The sequence below is a fragment of the Epinephelus lanceolatus genome, chromosome 18 (assembly GCF_041903045.1).
Source record: "Epinephelus lanceolatus isolate andai-2023 chromosome 18, ASM4190304v1, whole genome shotgun sequence".
NCBI lineage: Eukaryota > Metazoa > Chordata > Actinopteri > Perciformes > Serranidae > Epinephelus > Epinephelus lanceolatus.
Window position 1 is genome coordinate 362,279 of NC_135751.1, and position 23,770 is coordinate 386,048.

Genomic DNA, 23,770 nt, shown 5'->3' on the forward strand with positions numbered 1-23,770 from the left:
TTTGATTCAGTAGGTCATAGCCTAACTAACTACTTTAACGTTTGTAAAGTTTAACGTTGGCTCTCTGTTGTAACGTTAAGTTTAGCTTTTGTTGTTAAGTACTGACATTAGCTGCATGGCTGGTTTAGGTTTCTTGGTCCAGGCTGAAAATCAGACGGGAAAGTGTCTTCAAACAGCTAATGTTACATGTAGTGTACGATTTTCTTTAACTCTGAATTAACGTTAACGTTAATGCTTGTGCTATTGGTGCTCATTATTATTATTATATGGCTGAGCTCGTAAAATAGCAAATCGGTTAAAAAAGTTTAAAATAAACAATAAGCAGAGCTAATCTTATTTCTTTCTCTTATCAGGAGCACCGTCCATGGATTGTGATAGTCCAGATTTTGTTCCATCTGTTTTTTCACACAGCAGCACCAGAGACACCTCAGGAAAGGTGGCAAGGTCAGTGTCATGTCATGTATTTATAATTTTCTACTTTCTGGGTAGCTTGTTAACTATCTGAGCAAATAAGATCTATTTGTATGGCCTTCTTTATTATGTGATTGCATTATCTCTTAATGTGTTGATTATTTTGGGTTTTTAACTTAACTGTACTCTGTTGTTTGTGCTAGATATGAAAGAAAGAGAATACGGGATGAAGATAAGGCCCCTGCTACCTGCCCCACAAGCGAGCCTGAGGCAGATCCTCTAGATTCTTCTGAAGTTATGCACAAGTCACACTATTTAGTGTGTGTTTGTGTTGGTTGGTTGATGGTCGGGTGAGTACAGTGATAGAGAAACAGACAGACAGACAGTCTGTGTGTTGTGTGTGTGTCTGTGTATGTTTGAAAGCTGATGTGTTGCACATGAAGAGTTAATTTATCTCCTTTTTGTGTTGTAGATGAACGTAAGTTTGTATCCAGAAAAGAGATGCACCAACTCAACCTGCAGTACAACCAGCTCCGTGATGACTATGAAGCCCTGAAAAGAGAACTGTATGCCACACAGGAAGAAAATAAACATCTGAAGGAGCAACTTAAGCAGTCCAAGTTTGGGTTTGATTCCATAAAAGACACAAATGCTAAAATTATTATTTTTTTTACTGTTACAGTCATTACAAATGGTTATGTGGCTGCTGGATATTGTAAAAAGAAGCACACTTGTGCTTAAGGGTGGGTTAAGTTGGGAGAACCACCTCCTTTTGGTTCTAATGAAAGTAAGACTTGGACTCACTAACAGAGACCTTGCTTACAGATTTGGGCTTCCATTCTCAGCTGTATCAAAAATATTAAGAGACTGGATACCCAACTTGTCCTCAATACTGAAACCTTTGATAATGTGGCCTAGTAAGGATGCAGTGAGAGCAAACATGCCAAAGTGTTTTAAACACAAATTTAGGAATTGTCGTTGTATTATAGACTGTACTGAGATCTTTATAGAAAGAACATACAATCTTAAAGCAAGGGCTGAAACCTGGTCAAATTATAAGCCCCAAAACACAATTAAATATCTAATTGGAATCACACCAGCAGGAGCTATATCTTTTTTGTCTAGTGGGTGGGGAGGTTGTGCCTCTGACAAGGTAATAACTTTAGATTCTGGCTTTTTGGGTAAACTTGAGCATGGGGATGAGATCCTTGCAGATAGAGGTTTCCTTGTTAGAGAAGAATTGGCCAGTGTAGGAGCAACATTAAGAATCCCAAGTTTCACAAAGGGGAAATCTCAGTTGCCTGGTTCTTGTGTTGACACTTCACGTCAGTTGTCAAGAGTCCGCATACATGTGGAACAAGTTATAGGTCAGCTTAAAACCTTTCAGATACTTTAGACTGTCATACCCGTCAGCCAAGTTGATATGCTAGATGACATTTTAACCATATGTGCTGGTCTTACGAACCTTAGGTGGCCCGGCGATAACTGTGTTTAGAGTCAAAGAGATGTACATTACTTTCCATGATTGTGTCAGGCTTTTAAGGGCTAATGAGGGCAATGATCATTCACTACTTGCTCTCTCTGTCTCTCTCTCACTTACCCATCACTCTCTCTGTGTAGCCTGACTGTAAAAGTAATAACAGTTATGAATAACTAAATTTTATCAGACAGGATCATTGAGAGTGCAAAAAGGTTGAGAACCACACCACAGAGCTATTTTATTTATGATAATGGCCATTTTAGGACCAAGGTTATGGGACCATTTAGGAAAAACTGCTTTTAAAGCTGACACGCTAAATATTAACATGCACTGACAATGTTTTAAATGCAATATATTGAAGGCAACATAATGGAATCAAAATGAAATGTACATCTGTAACCAAAAGTGTTTTCAACAATGACAAGTGTAAATAATTAATACTATATGAACTCATCTAACATTTATACCTGGAAATGATTTTTTTTCTTGCTTGTAAATTTTGAGTATTATCATTTTCTGCAGAACTCAAACTGCACTTCTTTCTGGGGATGAACAATATATATCAGTGATGTTTGTGATTTCATGTAAATGTACTGTACATTAAGAAAAAAATGAACACTTGAAGAGTCAGATGTGTTGTTTGTTGTTGTGTTAACATTATGAAGTCAGTTAGATTTTGTCAGGTGTACCTATTCATCTTTGCTCATTACATCAGTTTTTCCTCACATGCTGTTGTCCAGCATCCAGTATTCATCATCGTTGGATGTATCTATTTGCATCCACATTTCCATTTTTTGGAGTATCTGGTAATGTTCACACATGCATAGTGAAAGTGTTGACAGCAGTCTGTGCACTTGATCATTTTGCCAAAGCTTGGCTTTTTGCAGTACAGACATTTGATCTCTTCAGCCAGGTCAGGGTCTTTGCAGCGGCAGACAAGTTCTGGGAGGAGGTGGTCCATGAAGAATGATTCAGCCTTGGGAAGAGTTTCTTGTAGAAAGGGCTCATCTCTCCGTAGCCAGCAAATGATGGCTGCTTGTCTTCGTCCACACCATGAAATCACATATGTCCATTTGACAAACATACATTTGTAACTGAATCTGTGAGTAATATGGGTGGGTGGGTTGCAAATCATAGTTTTCATCAAGGCAAAAGGATGCATCAGACTCTGACCCCTCTAGTCCCTCCCTGTACTTGTATGGACACTTTATCTCTAACAGGCCTGTTCCGCAGCAGTCACAGGAGAATATCCCATCAGGAGAAGCAGCCAGGTATGGCTCATCTGCTCTCACTGTTAGACCCACTGCTTTTACATTAAAGGCCATGTGTATTTTCTTCATTTCTGTTTCATAATGTTTATGTGCAGTATCTTCCATTTGCCTTCCCCACATGACAGCTGGAACAGTGAGATCTGTGGCTGCATATTGCATGATCTGTTTCACAACACTTTCAACTGAGGTGTCTTTGCACTTAACAACCCTGTGAAAGGTACTGCCTGTTACACCTCCCACTCTGTGGAGTTCCCATGTTGTGCACTTAGCCTGCTCTTTAGTCACATCCTGTAGATGTTCCAGTCTATTAATTGTGCATTGCCCTCTCATATTTCCATAGCTGGTTTTGCACTTCTCCTGAAAGTCGGCTGACGATAGGTCCCTAGCTGATGGGTCATACATAGCTGTTAGGGGCTCAGGTAGTTCTGATCCAGATTCTGATGCTGTGTCTGTGTCTGAGTCTGCAGCTGTGTTGATTGATGTAAACAAAGCAGCGTCTGGACATATGTTTTTGAGAGCCTGGAGATCTTCCATTGTAATTGCTGTGTGAATGAGGAAATGTATAGATGTAAGGATTATCACATGAGAGGGTGTAATTTTAAAATCAATCAATCAATCATTCAATTTTATTTATAAAGCCCAATATCACAAATCAGAATTTGCCTCACAGGGCTTTACAGCATACGACATCCCTCTGTCCTTTGGACCCTCGCAGCGGATAAGGAAAAACTCCCCCAAAAAAACCCTTTAACAGGGAAAAAAAACGGTAGAAACCTCAGGAAGAGCAACTGAGGAAGGATCCCTCTTCCAGGACGGACAGACGAGCAATAGATGTCGTACAGAACAGATCAGCATAATAAATTAACAGTAATCCGCATGACACAATGAGACAGAGAGAGAGAGAGAGAGAGAGAGAGAGAGAGATGCAGGTAATGACAATAGCTTACAACAACATTATTGAAAGTAATAATATTATAGTTATAGTTCTGGCTACTGTGGTACAATATGTTGAAAGTATGTATTAATATCTGGCAGCATACATGTGTGACAATAGTCATATGTGTATAATAACAGTAGAAGTATGACTAATGATGGCAGCAGCAGCAGGAGGCATCTGGCAGGACCACGGCAGCAGCACAACCACACACGTCACGCTGTCCAGGCACCGCTGCGATATGAGTTAATCTGAGAGACAGTGGAGCACAAAGGCTCCGGAGAAGAAGCCGAGTTAGTGACATCCAGAATGGCCGAGTTAGCAAGATGCAGTAATAGAATACGAGAGAGAGAGAGAGAGAGAGAGAGAGAGAGAGAGAGAGAGAGAGAGAGAGAGAGAGAGAGAGAGAAGGAGAGAAGGTGCCCGGTGTATTATAGGGGGGTCCTCTGGCAGACTAGGCCTAAGTCAGCCTAACTAGGGGCTGGTACAGGGCAAGCCTGAGCCAGCCCTAACTATAAGCTTTATCAAAGAGGAAAGTCTTAAGTCTAGTCTTAAATGTGGAGATGGTGTCTGCCTCCCGGACCGTAACAGGAAGATGATTCCACAGGAGAGGAGCCTGATAGCTGAAGGCTCTAGCTCCTGATCTACTTTTGGAGACTTTAGGGACCACGAGTAACCCTGCGTTCTCAGAGCGCAGTGTTCTGGTGGGATAATATGGCACTATGAGCTCTCTAAGATATGACGGAGCTTGACCATTTAGAGCTTTATAAGTTAACAGTAGGATTTTAAATTCAATTCTGGATTTTACAGGGAGCCAGTGTAGAGAAGCTAAAACAGGAGAAATATAATCTTGTTTCTTAGTTCCTGTCAGTACACGTGCTGCTGCATTCTGAATTAGCTGGAGAGTTTTTAAGGACTTACTAGAGCTACCTGATAATAGAGAGTTACAGTAATCCAGCCTAGAGGTAACAAAAGCGTGGACCAATTTTTCTGCATCTTTTCGGGTCAGGATAGGCCTAATTTTCGCAATATTACGCAGATGAAAAAATGCAGTCTGTGAGGTTTGTTTTAAATGAGAATTAAAAGACAAATCTTGATCAAATATTACTCCGAGGTTTCTTACGGTAGTGCTAGAGGCCAGAGCAATGCCATCTAGAGAAACTATGTCATCAGATAAAGAGTCTCTGAGTTGTTTGGGGCCAAGAACAATAACTTCAGTTTTGTCTGAATTTAACATCAGGAAATTGGTGCTCATCCAAGTTTTTATGTCTTTAAGGCAGTTATGGAGTTTAGTTAATTGATTACTTTCTTCTGGCTTCATCGATAAATTCAACAGAGTATCATCCACATAACAATGGAAATTTATAGAGTGATTTCTAATGATGTTACCTAAAGGAAGCATATATAGAGTAAATAGGATTGGTCCGAGCACAGAACCTTGCGGAACTCCAAAACAAACTTTGGTATGTAAGGATGATTCATTATGGATGTCAACAAACTGAAAACGATCAGATAAATAAGATTTAAACCAGCTTAGTGCAGAACCTTTTAGGCCAATTAAGTGATCCAGTCTCTGCAGTAGAATTTGATGGTCAATTGTGTCAAATGCCGCACTAAGATCTAATAAAACAAGTACAGAGACAAGTCCTTTGTCTGAAGCAATCAGAAGATCATTTGTAATTTTAACTAGTGCTGTCTCAGTGTTATGATGCACTCTAAATCCTGACTGAAATTCCTCAAATAAATTATTATCATGGAGAAAATCACACAGCTGGTCTGCGACTACTTTCTCAAGGATCTTTGACATAAAGGGAAGATTAGATATTGGTCTATAGTTGGCTAACACCTCTGGATCCAGGGTGGGCTTTTTTAGTAGAGGTTTAATTACAACTACCTTAAAAATAACACTTATGATTTTATTAAAATGCTTGATACGTAAATATTACATTTAATTTAGCTCTGCAGAAAAATTTGTAAAATTATTGGTGTATTATTAGGTAAATAATACTAATAAATAATATAATAATACCTAATAATAGCCTACATGTCACTCTCCTGAAGCTTCAGTCCACTGCAGACGGTTGTGCATAATAGTTCACAGAGTATCAGCGCGTTACGCACCATTTCACTCTCTTGTAGGCTACCTGGTATATTTTGGGGTGTTGGTGTGTGATGGACTTGAGGCAACTCTGTCAGGTGTCGCTTTGGTCGGCTGAAGTTGATGTTTTTCAGCTTTTGTGGCTCAACCTTTTTTCGGGACATGTCCTTCCAACGATTTGGTTGGGACGTGCTGGCGACCTCCTCCTCGGTGCGTCTGCGCCCTGACAGTTCAACTTGGCACATGATGGCTGCAGCATGACTGCAACAAGAAGCGAGACTGGTGCGATGGATAGATCTATTAGCAAAAGTAAGTGAATTCATGAGCTCACAATATCTGCTGTGTGAGACTTACCCAGCCATGCATGTGCAGTTAGCGGTTAGGATGTACCCAAGATCCCTGTGCACGTACACCCAGGAATCATAAGGTTTTGTCTTTAGTCCCTGTCTCTGGCTGGGCAGGACACCTCCCCTCAAAGCGCAAAACCCTGCACCCAAGTCATAAAACTTTAAGTTTTGCACATGACCACAAAGTACATAATTATATGCATCTAAAGATTTATATGCACGCAAATTGTCCTTTGTGTACACACTGGGCTTCTCTATCAGATAACTGCATATGTCGGGCCATATGATAGCTGGCCATTTGGACATATTCCTCATTGGGAATATTATATGGGTCTGGTAATTTCTCACCATTACTGAGGACCAGTTTGTTGAGGTAATCGGTGCAGTCTGAGCTGCTTAAGCTGTTGATATAATTGGTTTGAGCCATCTTTGTCCCAAGCTATCAGACGTGTAGTGTAAGTATATTTACAGTGACACTGGCGGGTTTTTTTCTTCTAAATGTTGGCAGGCCGTAAAATAGCCTTGTCGTAAACATTTTTACTTTGACTTTGTTAGCGTTCACTGACGTTACCACCATGCTCCTGATATTGTAGACATCCAAAACAACCATCACAACCTGGTAAGTTCAGTGAAATTCATGGACATTTCAGTAAGTGTTTTTCTGATTTGTGATGCAATTAAAGACGAAGAGATTTTTATATGAAATGACATTTTATTGCAATTGAGTCAGCGAGAACTTACAAACAATACGGCATCTACACTGATATCAGTTCACTCCGAAGTAGTCTTTTGCCCCCTGGATGCGCGCGCACCTATTGTTTGTACACAAGAAACACGTCTATGCTGCAGATTAGAATAGGAGTGCTAGTGTGACCCAATAAACTGCTGAGCATTGCAAAGTTAAGCAAATCAACATTTATTGAAAAAAAGATGATTGAAATCACTTTCTAAATTCCAAACATTATTATCAAACGAAATACACAGTCTCATTAAGGTCTAATTATGTTAAGCCATGTGAAATCATATTAAAAGACACATTGTTTCAGTCATAAAATATATTCGGCTATAGCTCTAACATTTATCGTGGCAAAAAACAAAACTAAACAGTTGTTTATCGTATAGCCTATTTTACACAAAATGAATATTCATAGCCAATACAAGAAAACTTAAACGTGACAGTTGAGTGTATTATTTGTGTTTCCTTTTACGAATTTGCCTTTGCTGTGAAACCTACAGTTTATTACTTTAAAATGCCCAGTAAAATACCTTAAAAACATTGAACAGTATAAAACTGTAACATGCATTGCATCATGGGAGTTTTATTATAAACTAGAGTATATTACTGTATAATTTCAAAAATGCGGTAGGATACTGTTCTCTTATGCAATGCAGATGGGTCCACAAAACAAAAACAGTTATTTACTAGATAACTTACAGTAAACTACACTCTGTGTATTTTCTGGTAAGGTACTGTAGTTTGGATTAGGCGGGACAAGCTTCTAAAAGCTGTTTGCCAGACGCCATTAACTTTAAACAAAAGAAGAGGACGAAGAAGACGGCGGGACAATTACAAATCAGTGATCAGCCTTGGTGGAGAGAGGCCACTCCGTTGCGGTAAGTTCAAATGTACAAGTTTAACATCTTGATTAAACCTGACCTGATCTAATATTTGCTTTTAGCATAACACTAATGTTACTCTGAATGATGTTAGCGAGCCTGAGATGTCCAGACAGCCATAAACACTCCTTGCCGACCAACCTTAGCTAACATTATGTAACTGTTCTTTTATTAAAATGTATTTTAATAAGTGCGTGTGTGTGTGTGTGTGTGCGTGCGTGTGTGTGCGTGTGTGTGTGTGTGTGTGCGCGCGCGCGCGCGTCGGGACGTATTCAGCGTAAAGACGTAGTTGGCCGTGCATGCTTGCGTTTCAAGGCGGGGGGTAAAGTCGTATCTGTGTCGCTCTCTGGTGATAAATGTTCATAAAAGTTATTTGTGAATATTTGAATGCAGCCAGACTGCTGTATGCTGCTCTGTGTAATATCCGACTCGTCCTGTGTGAGTCATGCAGAGACTTGAGTCCGTTAAATTAAGTTTTACTTTCGTCCTAGCGTTAGCGGTTAGCATGCTAAGTTAGCCTGCTTGCTGCTTTCGTCCCCATAGACATAATATGGCCGTCCCTCGCGCCCACTCTGCTCAGAAGAGCCAAGCCATTCACGTTTCTTGTCAAGTGAAGGATGATTTATAATCTTGTGTGTGCGTCTGTAACATTAATGTAATTCAATACCAGTGTGAACGCCTTGACTAAGTGACATGTTAATTAAAATGCTAGTAAAATATCTTAAAAACATTGAACGGTAAGACTAACATACACATGCACATCATGGAAATTTTATTATAAACTAGAGTCCATTACTGTATAATTTCAAAAATGCGGTAGGATACTGTTCTCTCAAAACAGTTGATTAATTACAGTAAACTACACTTTGTGCATTTTCTAGTAAGGTATCGTTGTTGGTAACAGTTGTTAACCAGATTATTTACAGTAAACAACAGTTTGTGTATTTTATAGTAAAGTACCACAGTTTGGTTCAGGTGGGACAAGTGATGCACCTAAAAGCTATTTCAATGGTTATTAGAGAGAGAACGAGAGAGCTAACACGTCCTCAGCCCTGCGTTGTGTGTGTTAGAAAGATGAGTACTAAAATACTTCCAGGTATTTTGGTGATGTGCAGTATTATTAGAATGTGATTAGCTTACATATGACTCATTCTCTAATGGGTAGCAGAGCTTAGTAAAAAAAAAAAAAAAAAGAAACCACAATTTGTGGCAGAAATATCAAGGTATTGAAAGGTTTTTTTGAATAAACATAAATAGACATGGGTTATTGAAAGTGACTGAATTTTTGAATGGTAATTTGTGTAAGAATTAAATTGAAGTGCTTTTGATATTTTAAGCCGAATCTATACGTTGCTTTATACATCTGTTTGTTTGTCTGGTTGTTTGTAGCATCAGGAGTCAGGAAACGACATTCCAAGGAACGGGTTGTGTACCAGGCTCCAAGAGAGTCCAGGCAGAGAGAGGAACCTTGAGGGTGGCCATGTGCTCTGCTGGGCTGTCTGACTTTGAAAAGTTTTGTGTAAGAAGGAATATAAATTCGAAGTGGTATTGATATTTTTAAGTGGCACAGCCAATTATATACAGTATGTTGCTTAATGTGTGTGTCTGTTTGTTTGTCTGGCTGTTTGTAGCATCAGGAGGGAGGATGTGACCTTCCAGAGAAGCAGGCGCATACCGGGCTCCAGAAAAATCCAGGCGGAAGAGTGGAACCTTTAGACTGGCCACAAGCCTCTGGCACTTGGCACTGGGCTGTCTAACCAGAGCATCAGATAACGGTAAGTTCAAATGAAACGTCTTGATTAAACCTGACCCGTTTTAACATTTGCTTAGCATAACGTTTACAATACTCTGAATGATGTTAGTTAGTCTGAGATGTTATTTCAGGCGGTCACAAACTAGGGATAGGCATGAGTACTCAATTTGGACATCAGTATTCGTTTGATGTATATTCTTTATTTTCTTTTTTGTGTGTATATGTATCTATCTATATATATATACATGATATATTTACAGTGTTCCCGCTACTTTCATTTAGCATCAGCGGCACGTCGCTGCTAAATTATTGCCGCCGCTGCTGCTGCACCACCACCGCTCTGAGCAGCCAGTGTAGTGAGGAGAGCAGCGGCGAGGGGAAGGGGGAGTGGGGAAAGGCTCCTATTTAGAGATGCACCGAATATTCGATAACCGAATATGTTCGGCCGAATATTGCAAAAAAACACACATTCGGTATTCGGTGGAATAAGTGAAAAGCAAGGCTGAATAATAGCTGCGTGTTTTGATAACGCAATCAAACAGCGTGCGGTGATGGACGGAGTAAAATGTCGGCAGTGTGGCGATATTTTACTCCGTCCGTCACCGCACTGGTATTTGCAACTAAAAATAGTTTTGTGCGGGCAAAATAAATTATTCAGCACGCTGTGTGAGAACAGATTTCAACCACCAGCAGAAACGAAACGGCGAATCCCGATTTCGTTTTCATTTATTTATTTATTTTATTTTGGCATGTCTCTCACCCCCTCCCCCCGCCACCCCTGCTGCTGAAAAAAATCCTAGAGGAATCACACACACACATATATATATACATATATATATACAGTACAGGCCAAAAGTTTGGACACACCTTCTCATTCAATGCGTTTTCTGTATTTTCATGACTATTTACATTGTAGATTCTCACTGAAGGCATCAAAACTATGAATGAACACATGTCGAGTTATGTACTTAACAAAAAAAGGTGAAATAACTGAAAACATGTTTTATATTCTAGTTTCTTCAAAATAGCCACCCTTTGCTCTGATTACTGCTTTGCACACTCTTGGCATTCTCTCCATGAGCTTCAAGAGGTAGTCACCTGAAATGGTTTTCCAACAGTCTTGAAGGAGTTCCCAGAGGTGTTTAGCACTTTTTGGCCCTTTTGCCTTCACTCTGCGGTCCAGCTCACCCCAAACCATCTGGATTGGGTTCAGGTCCGGTGACTGTGGAGGCCAGGTCATCTGCCGCAGCACTCCATCACTCTCCTTCTTGGTCAAATAGCCCTTACACAGCCTGGAGGTGTGTTTGGGGTCATTGTCCTGTTGAAAAATAAATGATCGTCCAACTAAACGCAAACCGGATGGGATGGCATGTCGCTGCAGGATGCTGTGGTAGCCATGCTGGTTCAGTGTGCCTTCAATTTTGAATAAATCCCCAACAGTGTCACCAGCAAAACACCCCCACACCATCACACCTCCTCCTCCATGCTTCACAGTGGGAACCAGGCATGTGGAATCCATCCGTTCACCTTTTCTGCGTCTCACAAAGACACGGCGGTTGGAACCAAAGATCTCAAATTTGGACTCATCAGACCAAAGCACAGATTTCCACTGGTCTAATGTCCATTCCTTGTGTTTCTTGGCCCAAACAAATCTCTTCTGCTTCTTGCCTCTCCTTAGCAGTGGTTTCCTAGCAGCTATTTGACCATGAAGGCCTGATTGGCGCAGTCTCCTCTTAACAGTTGTTCTAGAGATGGGTCTGCTGCTAGAACTCTGTGTGGCATTCATCTGGTCTCTGATCTGAGCTGCTGTTAACTTGCGATTTCTGAGGCTGGTGACTCGGATGACACTTATCCTCAGAAGCAGAGGTGACTCTTGGTCTTCCTTTCCTGGGTCGGTCCTCATGTGTGCCAGTTTCGTTGTAGCGCTTGATGGTTTTTGCGACTGAGTCAAAACATTTTTATAAAATTCATTTATACAAGTATAATGTGAAACTTGAATCCTCCAGTGCACATTACACTTGTTTAAAGGTGAAAATTGGACCAGGCTTAGTCAAATAATCAAGTTACACATAATTTGTGATGTCACAAATTATGCTTTGAGGAACCTGCATTTTATGTATTGTTATTGTATCAAACTCTGCACAAACATTATTCTCCACAGTGAAGCTCAAACATTCAACTGTAGGAAAAAGAGCTAAAATGTACATACTGAACAAAACTATAAACACAATACTTTTGTTTTTGCTACCGTTTTTTACAAGTTTTTTTTTCCACAACTTTTTGTCTCAAATTTAATTCACAAATTACTGTGAATCTGTGTCAAGAGAGCACTCCTTTGACCAGATAACCCATCCATGTAGCATGCTGACCGCAGTAACGTCCACCAGGAGGTCTCTGTCTCTCCCTTTGACAGAAATAAGCCTTTTGTGAGGACAGAATGTCTTAGATTTTTTTATTGCAACTTGTGAAAAATGCAAGCAAATACAAAGTGCTGTGTTGATGTATATTTTTTTTCTTCATATTTTTGTTTCAACATATCATTTTTTTAAACTTGGGTTTGTATATTTCAGGCAGGACACTACTGTCTGCTGACCAGTGGATGGTCAGCATTGAGGGAAAAGTGGCATATGCACTGGAGCACCAACACAGTTTTGCTGCTGCCATGGCTGTGTACTTCGGTTGCTTCTACATCTACAACGTTGAGTACGAGGAGTTGGCTTGCGCAACACTGGAGTTGATCCAAAGGTGAGCATGGGATAATGACGTGGGAAGAACTAAAATACGCTTCAGCAAGCTCACAAGGGCAAGTCTTCTTGGTGTTAGTAAGGCAAGGCAATCATGTTAAAGGGAAACTTTAGAAGCCTGAGTCCAAGGACATGACATGAAGGAAAATGAATTTGAATTTATTGTGTGACTATCGTTTCATCAAGAGTCTCGACTCTGATGAAGACACACCTCTGCGTCAAAATGTTAGTTACACAATAAATTAATATTTTGCCTTTATTCCATGTGCTTCAGTGTCGTTGGACCCAGGGTTCCAAAGTTTTCCTTTCACATGAGCATGGTATATCTTTTATGAATCTTGAAACTCTTGCTATACTATTATGTGTACAATGTACTGTACTTTTAAGTGGTTCAGATTTTTTAATTATTTGAACTTGATTCCTTTGTCTTAAAGATTCTTTGTGAGAATCAACCCAGAGGAGGGAAGCAAATGCATGGCTAAAGTTGGCACAAGCAGGAGAACAGGAGCGGTGGTGAAAAGAAAGACGTCAGCTATGAATTCTCGCGTCACAACCTTTCTCCGACGCCTCACAGAATTCGAATGTAAGACCTCGAACTAGGTAAGTATACTGTGCACGCACGCGCACACACACACACACACACTTGAATGCTATCTATAAATTTCATAGGTAGGAACTAGGGATGGGCATCAATTTTCGATTATCGATGATTGATTGTTAAGGCTTTTGATCGATCACAAATAATTTTGATCAATAGTCGCGGCAGGGCCTCGTAGTCATGGCGGCTTGGCAGGTGGGGTGGTCTCATAGGCCCGGCGAGCCGCCGTGACTACGAGACCCCCCCGCCTGGCGAGCCGCCATGACTACGAGACCCCCCGCCGGACCTATGCCAGGCAAAAAGTCATAAACAGACGGAGGCTCTCATTGCTCTCCAAAGCCTCGGCGGCTTCCCTTTAGGCGTCTGAAGAAAAATACGCCACTGAAAGACGGAGGTTTTGCTGAAAACTGAGGCCTGTAACCTCTGGCTGGCAACGGTTGTAAACACCCAGGGGCGAACTGCGCATGCGCGCCATTCTTCCTCTTTGGCCTGGGCGGTTGAAGCTCAAAACCGGGGCAGCTGCGCTCTCTTGCGACGACAGTCTACACTGCACTCTTTTGTTTTCTCTCTGTTGAAGTACTCGCTTATCAATTAATCGATAATTGATCGTTAATTTTTTTGATGATCGAATAATGTATGCCCATCCCTAGTAGGAACAATGCCAACCATCTCACGCATTCTGAAATGTGTGGTTGTGAAGAACAATCTTCATCTATACAGTGATGTGACCTTCTTAACAGGGGAAAGATGTCTGTTTGTCTAAATCATATTGAACACCAGACAAAATCTTCAAAACAAAAACAACTTTTTATGTGATTTTTAAACACATCTTCTCCATCTAACTCTCTCCTTCATTTACATCAGAAAGACACTCTCCATCATCCTGACACCTTGACTTTTATATTATTGTTCATATTTTATGACACTATGAATTTTATTGTTGTACTATTTTAGTACAATTAATTCAGTACAACTGTTCTAAGTGAAACTGAATTGTATACTCTTATTGAGAAATTTGTACTGTTTTTTTCTTAATGTTTTTAAATAAAGAATTTGAATTTACTGCATATCACTGTAAATATTTTTTTCTACAGTAATCTACAGGCCACAGCATTTCAATAATATACATCAATATTTTCAGTAATACGTTTCTTACTGTAAAACTGTATAACAGTAAGGATACTGTACGTATTTAGTTACACAGTAACTTATTGGCAGCACTGTTGCCTGCTTAAGACTGTAGCAGCTGTTTACTGTAACTTACTGGGAGCACGATTACCTGCTTAATACCGTAGCAGCCGTTTACAATAACTACTCTAACAGTCGTTTACAATATTAAGCAGGCAACGGTGCTGCCAGTATGTTACTGTAAAAAAGCAAGGAAAAGGCTAACAGTTGGAACTTGCCCGCCGTGCGCACCTCTCCTCCCTCTCCGGTCCCTGGCTGTTGGTCACAGGCCTCTCATCTACTGTGCCCCCACCTGTTTTATTTGCAGACGTTTTATTTTACGCCAATTTTTCTTTTGTTCTTCTTCTGATGCCTTGATATCTTCTTTTCACTTCATCCACTGTTCGCATCGTTTTACCAACAGCATTTACTTTTTCACAGATTTCTTCCCATATAGTGTTTCTTTGTGAGACAGGTTTTTTTTGCTGTAGCTCATTTAAGTGTTTATTGGCCTCATCTACCAACATCTCTAATTCCATAGGGTCGAATTTCACTGCGCGTTTTCTCCCCAAACTCGCCATGCTGCAAACCATGAAACACGCAAAACCCTCATTTAAATAGGGTGTCTCCAACACATTTGCATCTGTTGTCATTTACGCAATCACTCCTAGTAAATCACCCGCACACCGCGGTTCAGCCACACGCAAAATTGTAGATTGCGCACGCAAATTAGTAGGCTACATGCAAATTGGGATCTTAGTAGATCCGGCCCTAACAGTGCTGGTTTGTGCCAGTTCAAATAAAGCTAATAAAGCCACTCTGACCATGGCTGTATCCTCTTATTAGGAAACATTTTCACAGAGCGCCGTGGTAGCCTGCTTAGACACATCCAACATGCAGTCACACCCTTCTCCACCCCAGTTTCCTGTCTCTCACAGTTCATTCTTTAAGGGTCACTAAAATAAAAGAGAAGAGAAGGACATTCAGAAATCTGTCTATTCAGATAGCCTACTACAATATAAAATACTCAACTTTACTTTCCTAAATCAAATTCTACTGACCTGATTTTCTTTCTATAAAATGAATCAAGTTGTCGAATGTTACTGTGCATTTTATACATTCACATCTAAATGTTCACTCTCAGTTTTGATTATACAAAAAACTTTGCCATTACTGATGTGGTGGAACTTGAGGTCACACACAAGAGGAATTATCTCTACTTGTGTCAGTCTGAGCTCACTGCTACTTACATGCTAATAACATGCTGCCAAATGTTCTCCCTTGCTTTATTAACTGCGCTGGTTACGTCTGATGATTTCATGCTAATACTTTATAATAACCATCATTAATAAATGGAAAAATGATGTTCAATTACTGTAAAACTTCAGTTAATAGCTTGGGCTATTACTTGCCTAAATCACTGAAATCAGTGGGCTTAAGGGTTAATTCCTTTCACACAAAAGTGTTGCTCAACAAAGATGGGAAATACAATGAAATTATTGATTTAAACCAGTAGGAATATAATTCTACCCCCCCCCCCCCCCCCCCCCCCCCACACACACACACACACCATCCTATCAATTAAAGCAAAAAATGCCGATAAAAATATCTTTAAAAAAAAAACAAAAACTATTTAAAGAGACAGTGTGTAAAAATGGTGAGTAACAGTGACATCAGCGGTCAAATTCTAGATTGCAGGGCTCACTCGCTCACCCCTCCTGTCGGGTAAGTGACGGTGGCCTCGTAGGACAAAAAGCGTTGCGCAGACACGAGTTTTTCAGGAGTAGGCCGATCTAGCGACGAGGTGAATATTTATTTAGGAATCTAAACCATGTTACGATATTGTAGCGACCCAGCAGTAAATGTTATGTTATAATGTCAATGTTCTGTGAGTTAATGGCATGTTTAGGATTGAATGAGTATAGGTAGGGGGGTGGGGTGCGAGTGTGACGGGGATGAGGGCTGTGTGAGTGTGCGTGCGGGTGTGTGAGCGGGCTGGAGGAGAGAGCAGCAGTTCACAGTTGGAGTTACAGCTAAGTTGCTGTTTGTTTGTTGTTTTGGCGTGGTGACGGCCAACAGTAACCTGTACTGTTCAGTAATAAACGGTGGTTTGCCGAATAACTGCATCATCCTTTCCAGGATCTCCAGTGAGATATAGGTTATCTGTGAGATATATGTTAGTATTTTATTTCTAATTGTTTTGGTAACACGAGCAAACATTAGCACAGTAATGCTAAAATAACACGTTTTATGTGATAGTCACGGCACAGTGCGGCAAATATAGGTTGGTATGATTATAATATATGCGTTTCCAGAGTGTTCTTCCACAGGACACAGGGAGAGGAGGAAGAGGAAGAGGAGGAAGACCAGGGAGAGGAAGGGGGCGAGGGGGTAGAGACGGTGCAGGAACCCTTACCTAACCCTTACCTGTCCAGCAGAAAACATGCCACTTAAGTGTCGGATTGAAGCCCTTTGTCCTTCATGAACCCCCTCCATCGCTGAAAAACATCACCGATGTTTATTCTCTGCCGCCGCTTGTCCCATTTTCTTTGCCCCTCTTTGCGCCTTCTTTTCCTCGCATATGACGGTTCGGGTTCATTCTCTCCTGTTGCGTGGTAAGTGTGGTCCATTCGCAAACTTTATAACGAAAAAAACTTCTCACTACTCTCTACTGACAAACTACAAACACTCTCTGCTGTTTCCCCCTCCTCCTTCCTTCATTCCACTGTCTTCTTCGTTGGTTTATTTAAACACGCGAAATGCGCTTTCTGGCTGGCTGGATTGTCCGCTCGGGCTGCCGTACATACATGGCGGCGCAAGATGGTGACCTCTCTAAAGCAAAGCCCTTGCTATATATATATATATATATATATATATATGTATATATATATATATGTATATATATAAAAGCATAATTATAAGGCTACGAAAACCAAACGAATTTTATTTTATAGCGATTATACACTTATATAAACATTAGAGGTAGCCATCAACTTGCTTTTATACACCTAATGAACTTCTGTAAAAAACAAAACAAAAAAAAAACAACCAGAGCAGGCGTTTAATTGAGACAGGCTAAAGCTAATTTGTCAAAATGTGTAACCACACCGGGCTAGTGACAGGGACTGGGAGTTTAACTGGGATTAGGCTTTTAATTGAAGTTTTACAGTTAACTTTAGTTAAAAGTCATTTACTCTTAACAATCAAAGAAATGACAGTTGCATTTACTAATAATTAATTACGCTAGGATTTATAGTTTATTGTTGCACACATAACATATTATGTACTATATTAAGTATTTGTTAATGGCTAATAATAGGTTTGTAAATCATCTGTAAACATTACAAAGTTATAAATGCTTTTAGATTTCTTAACAGACAGATCACAACGTGTTAGAGTGAACAGTGCTCTGTCTGATGTCCTTCTCTCCTCCACTGGTTCACTGCAGGGCTGTGTCCTCTCACCTGTTTTATATATCCTGTACACTGACGACTGTAGAAGATCACATCCAGATAGACATGTACTTAAGTTTGCTGATGACACAGTCATAGTGAGTCTGTTACAGGGGGAGGACATAGCTCCTGGACCAGTGGTGGATGATTTTATTCATTGGTGTGATGATTCTTTTTTAAACTTAAATGTGACAAAGACCAAGGACATGTGCATAGATTTCAGAAGGAACTCGAACCCACCACTCTTAACAGTAATTAAGGGGGAGACTGTGGAGCGAGTCACAACCTTTAAGTACCTTGGTGTGGTCATTGAAAATAAGCTGTCCTTTAATGAAAACACAGACATTGTGTACAAAAAATCACAACAGCGACTGCACTTCCTCCGGATGCTGAACTGGTTTGGAGTGTGCAGCAAATTGATGTCAATGTTTTATTATTCAATAGTTGAATCTGTCTTGACCTTTGCCATCATCTCCTGGTTTGGCAGCCTCTCACTAGGAGATAAAAAGAGGCTGGAACACATTGTTAAAGTTGCCAGCAAAATCATTGGTGTTGCATTACCTGATCTGCCTACAATATTTAGCAGGAGGGTAAAATCTAAGGCTCAGGATATCATGCAGTGTCCTGATCATCCTCTCCATGCCGAGTTTGAACTCCTACCCTCTGGCAAGAGATTCAGATTGCCAAAGGCTAAATCAAACAGATTGAAAAATTCCTTCGTAACACAAGCCATTACCCAACTTAATTTAAATTTTAAAAAATGAACAGTTACGATGCACTCTACACTCTACTCTCAGTCGCCCCCCAGGGTATTTGTGTACTTACCCTTCAGTGTCATGTCAAAACTTGTGTGAATGTGCTTTCTATGTTTTTTATGTGTTTGTTTTTACCTACCTATTTCCCTTTGGGGACAATAAAATTGAAAGTTGAAGTTTAAGTTATAAAGTGTTGACCGATGATTATAAGACTGTGTTGAATAGTTAATAAATACTGTGTAGTATATCTACAAACACTGAACTTTATAATAGCCACCCAAATAATGTATTTCTGTATTTACAGTATTTATTACAACAAGAAAACACTTAATACACTTACTTAATTGATATAGTACATACAATTTTATGTGTGTGACAAACTGTTAAAATACCAACCTATAGAATTACTAATAATTCAAACTGCATTAATTACAATTTCTGTGTTTGTTAAATAACAACTAAAGTTTAATCATCATGTTACCATCTATTAATGAAGGATATTATAAAGTGACTAATTAAAGAGGTGGAGTACTGGCTGGGATTTACAGAAGTACATTGCGTTCACTGGATAAAAGAAAAATTAGATAAGGATCTCGTAATTACGAGAAAAGATCTCGTAATTATGAGATCAGGATCTCGTAATTATGAGATCAGGAAAGGTGCCACATTAGCCACTGCTTCACTCAGAACCACATACTACACATCCAGTAGGGGGGTCGGAACTACTGTAACCAGCTGCCACTCAAGTGGTGCCATCTTGACTATGTCCCATATCTTTATTATAATGTGTATATATATTGTAAATTACGACGGAGTATTACACTAAGCAAGGACAACAGTGCGTATATATTTTGATCTATTTCATACTTATATTGTTTGGCATTAATTGGTGACAGAAAAGAACGAATTTCATTCTGCAGGGAAACGCGTGTCCTTACTGTGCATATTGAATCTGGAATCTATGTTTTATGAAGACCTTGTGTGCACTCAGAGCTGTGGCACAAGTTACGCACCGAAATTTGGAGGGAGAAAAATAATAATAAGACGAAAAATAAGTAGGCTGTGTGTGACTTATGCGCTGATGAAGTGGTGGGTGATCGATGTGCCTGACATCGATTGATTTACTTTCAGCACCACGGTAGTGGCCAGCTCCTGTTAAGATATAAACAGAATGAAAGCGGACAAGGTAATTACAGAACTTGTCTTGAGAAATAGGCCTAGCTTTCAAATTGAATCAGAGATTAAATGCATTTTCAATAGAGGCAACTTTTTAAATTAGGCTATTGCTTTCTTTTCACTTTCTGCATCCATTTAAGATTTTACTTGAGATCGCTCTTTAAGAAACTCTTAACATATGTGTATATACAGTACAGGCCAAAAGTTTGGACACACCTTCTCATTCAATGCGTTTTCTTTATTTTCATGACTATTTACATTGTAGATTCTCACTGAAGGCATCAAAACTATGAATGAACACATGTGGAGTTATGTACTTAACAAAAAAAGGTGAAATAACTGAAAACATGTTTTATATTCTAGTTTCTTCAAAATAGCCACCCTTTGCTCTGATTACTGCTTTGCACACTCTTGGCATTCTCTCCATGAGCTTCAAGAGGTAGTCACCTGAAATGGTTTCCACTTCACAGGTGTGCCTTATCAGGGTTAATTAGTGGAATTTCTTGCTTTATCAATGGGGTTGGGACCATCAGTTGTGTTGTGCAGAAGTCAGGTTAATACACAGCCGACAGCCCTATTGGACAACTGTTAAAATTCATATTATGGCAAGAACCAATCAGCTAACTAAAGAAAAACGAGTGGCCATCATTACTTTAAGAAATGAAGGTCAGTCAGTCCGGAAAATTGCAAAAACTTTAAATGTGTCCCCAAGTGGAGTCGCAAAAACCATCAAGCGCTACAACGAAACTGGCACACATGAGGACCGACCCAGGAAAGGAAGACCAAGAGTCACCTCTGCTTCTGAGGATAAGTGTCATCCGAGTCACCAGCCTCAGAAATCGCAAGTTAACAGCAGCTCAGATCAGAGACCAGATGAATGCCACACAGAGTTCTAGCAGCAGTCCCATCTCTAGAACAACTGTTAAGAGGAGACTGCGCGAATCAGGCCTTCATGGTCAAATAGCTGCTAGGAAACCACTGCTAAGGAGAGGCAAGAAGCAGAAGAGATTTGTTTGGGCCAAGAAACACAAGGAATGGACATTAGACCAGTGGAAATCTGTGCTTTGGTCTGATGAGTCCAAATTTGAGATCTTTGGTTCCAACCGCCGTGTCTTTGTGAGACGCAGAAAAGGTGAACGGATGGATTCCACATGCCTGGTTCCCACTGTGAAGCATGGAGGAGGAGGTGTGATGGTGTGGGGGTGTTTTGCTGGTGACACTGTTGGGGATTTATTCAAAATTGAAGGCACACTGAACCAGCATGGCTACCACAGCATCCTGCAGCGACATGCCATCCCATCCGGTTTGCGTTTAGTTGGACGATCATTTATTTTTCAACAGGACAATGACCCCAAACACACCTCCAGGCTGTGTAAGGGCTATTTGACCAAGAAGGAGAGTGATGGAGTGCTGCAGCAGATGACCTGGCCTCCACAGTCACCGGACCTGAACCCAATCCAGATGGTTTGGGGTGAGCTGGACCGCAGAGTGAAGGCAAAGGGGCCAACAAGTGCTAAACACCTCTGGGAACTCCTTCAAGACTGTTGGAAAACCATTTCAGGTGACTACCTCTTGAAGCTCATGGAGAGAATGCCAAGAGTGTGCAAAGCAGTAATCAGAGCAAAGGGTGGCTATTTTGAAGAAACTAGAATATAAAACATGTTTTCAGTTATTTCACCTTTTTTTTGTTAAGTACATAATTCCACGTGTTCATTCATAGTTTTGATGCCTTCAGTGAGAATCTACAATGTAAATAGTCATGAAAATAAAGAAAACGCATTGAATGAGAAGGTGTGTCCAAACTTTTGGCCTGTACTGTATATACATATATATAAGATCTAATAAAACAAGTGCAGAGACGAGTCCTTTGTCTGAAGCAATCAGAAGGTCATTTGTAATTTTAATTAGTGCTGTCTCAGTGCTATGATGCACTCTAAATCCTGACTGAAATTCCTCAAATAAATTATTGAATAAAAGATAAAGTCAGCACACCAGAAACTGCTCCTTGAACAATTTATTCATGTGTTACATTTCGGGCCCCTGCCCTTCATCAGACATGTCTGATGTCATTAAGTTTTTTGGGATGTGCGTGCTACTTTTACCTGTTATCAAATAAATTATTATCATGGAGAAAATCACACAGCTGGTCTGCAACTACTTTCTCAAGGATCTTTGACAGAAAGGGAAGATTAGATATTGGTCTATAGTTGGCTAACACCTCTGAATCCAGGGTGGGCTTTTTTAGTAGAGGTTTAATTACAGCTACCTTAAAAGACTGTGGTACATAGCCTGTTAATAAGGATATATTGATCATATCTAATATATGAGTGTTAACTAAAGGTAAGACCTCCTTAAGTAGCCTAGTTGAGATGGGGTCTAAGAGACACGTTGATGATTTAGATGAAGAAATCACTGCGGTCAGTTCTTGAAGAGAAATTGGGGAGAAGCAATCTAAATATATATTAGGTCTTACAGCTGTGTTTGAGGTTAGATAGGTACTATCTGAGGGCAGGAAGTCATGAATTGTGCCTCTAATAGTTAGAATTTTGTCATTAAAAAAGCTCATAAAATCATTACTGCTAAGTTCTAAAGGAATACAAGGCTCAATAGAGCTTTGACTCTCAGTCAGCCTGGCTACAGTGCTGAAAAGAAACCTGGGGTTATTCTTGTTTTCTCCTATTAATAGTTTGCTCTGGCATTGCGGAGGCCCCTCTTATAAGTTTTGAGACTGTCTGCCCAGATTAAATGAGATTCTTCCAGTTTGGTTAATCACCAATTCCTTTAAAATTTTCGCAACATTTGTTTTAACTTACGGGTTTGAGAGTTATACCAAGGAGCGAACTTTCTTTGCTTTGTTAACTTCTTTTTAAGAGGAGCTACAGAGTCGAGTGTTGTTCGCAGCGAGCCTACGGCACTATCGACAAAATGATCAATTCGGGAGAGGTTAAAGTTGGTACGGGAAACCTCTGTTACTGAAGGACTTGGTATTGAATTTAACGACGGAGTAATCATTTCCTTAAATTTTGCGACAGTACTATCTGATAAACATCTAGTATAGTAACTGTTGCTGAGTGGCGTGTAATCGAGTAAAAAGAAATCAAAAGTAATCAGATAATGATCAGATAGCGAGGGATTCTGTGGAAAGACTGTTAGGTTATCAATTTCAATTCCATACGTCAACTAGATCGAGGGTATGGTTAAAACAATGAGTGGGTTCATGTACACCCTGACTGAAGCCAGTGGAGTCTAATAATGAGATAAACGCGGTAGCCAGGGAGTCATTATCAACGTCGACATGAATGTTAAAATCGCCTACAATAATAACTTTATCTGATTTAAGAACTAAACTGGATAAAAACTATGAGAATTCAGAAACAAATTCCGAATACGGGCCAGGAGCACGGTACACTACAACAAATAAAAGTGGCTGTGAGGTTTTCCAGGTCGGATGTAAAAGACTAAGAACGAGGCTTTCAAATGAATTATAATCTAGTTTAGGTTTAGGGCTGATTAACAGGCTAGAGTTAAAAATGGCTGCAACGCCCCCTCCTCGGCCGCTGCCTCAAGGAATGTGGGTATTATTATGACTGGGAGGAGTGGACTCATTTAGACTAACATATTCATCTTGACACAGCCAGGTTTCAGTGAGACTGAGTAAATCAATATGATTATCTGATATTAATTCATTTACTAACACTGCTTTAGACGATAGAGACCTGATATTTAACAGTCCGCATTTAATTCTCCTGTTTTGTCTTTCTGTCACAGAAGAGGTTTTAATTTTTATGGGGTAATTAACAGAGGTGACGGAGACCGGATGGCAGCGTGAGACCGCGAGACCACTGTGAGATTTTGAGATTCAACATGGCGGCGCCTAGCTGCTAGATTAGATATCAACAAACTAGCCAAACAAATATAATTATCTAACGGGTGACAACTCCAGCCTGCACCATCAGCCAGGGTGGAG

At 40.1% G+C, this 23,770-nt stretch overlaps 1 long non-coding RNA gene across 1 annotated transcript; it reads left to right on the top strand.

The window, feature by feature from the left end:
• Nucleotides 1-261: 261 nt before the first annotated feature.
• On the top strand, nucleotides 262-2,404 carry LOC144458662 (uncharacterized). The gene is made up of 3 exons (XR_013488045.1): nucleotides 262-444; nucleotides 615-761; nucleotides 884-2,404. It is a non-coding gene; the product is annotated as an uncharacterized LOC144458662 (long non-coding RNA).
• The last annotated feature ends 21,366 nt before the right edge of the window (nucleotides 2,405-23,770 follow it).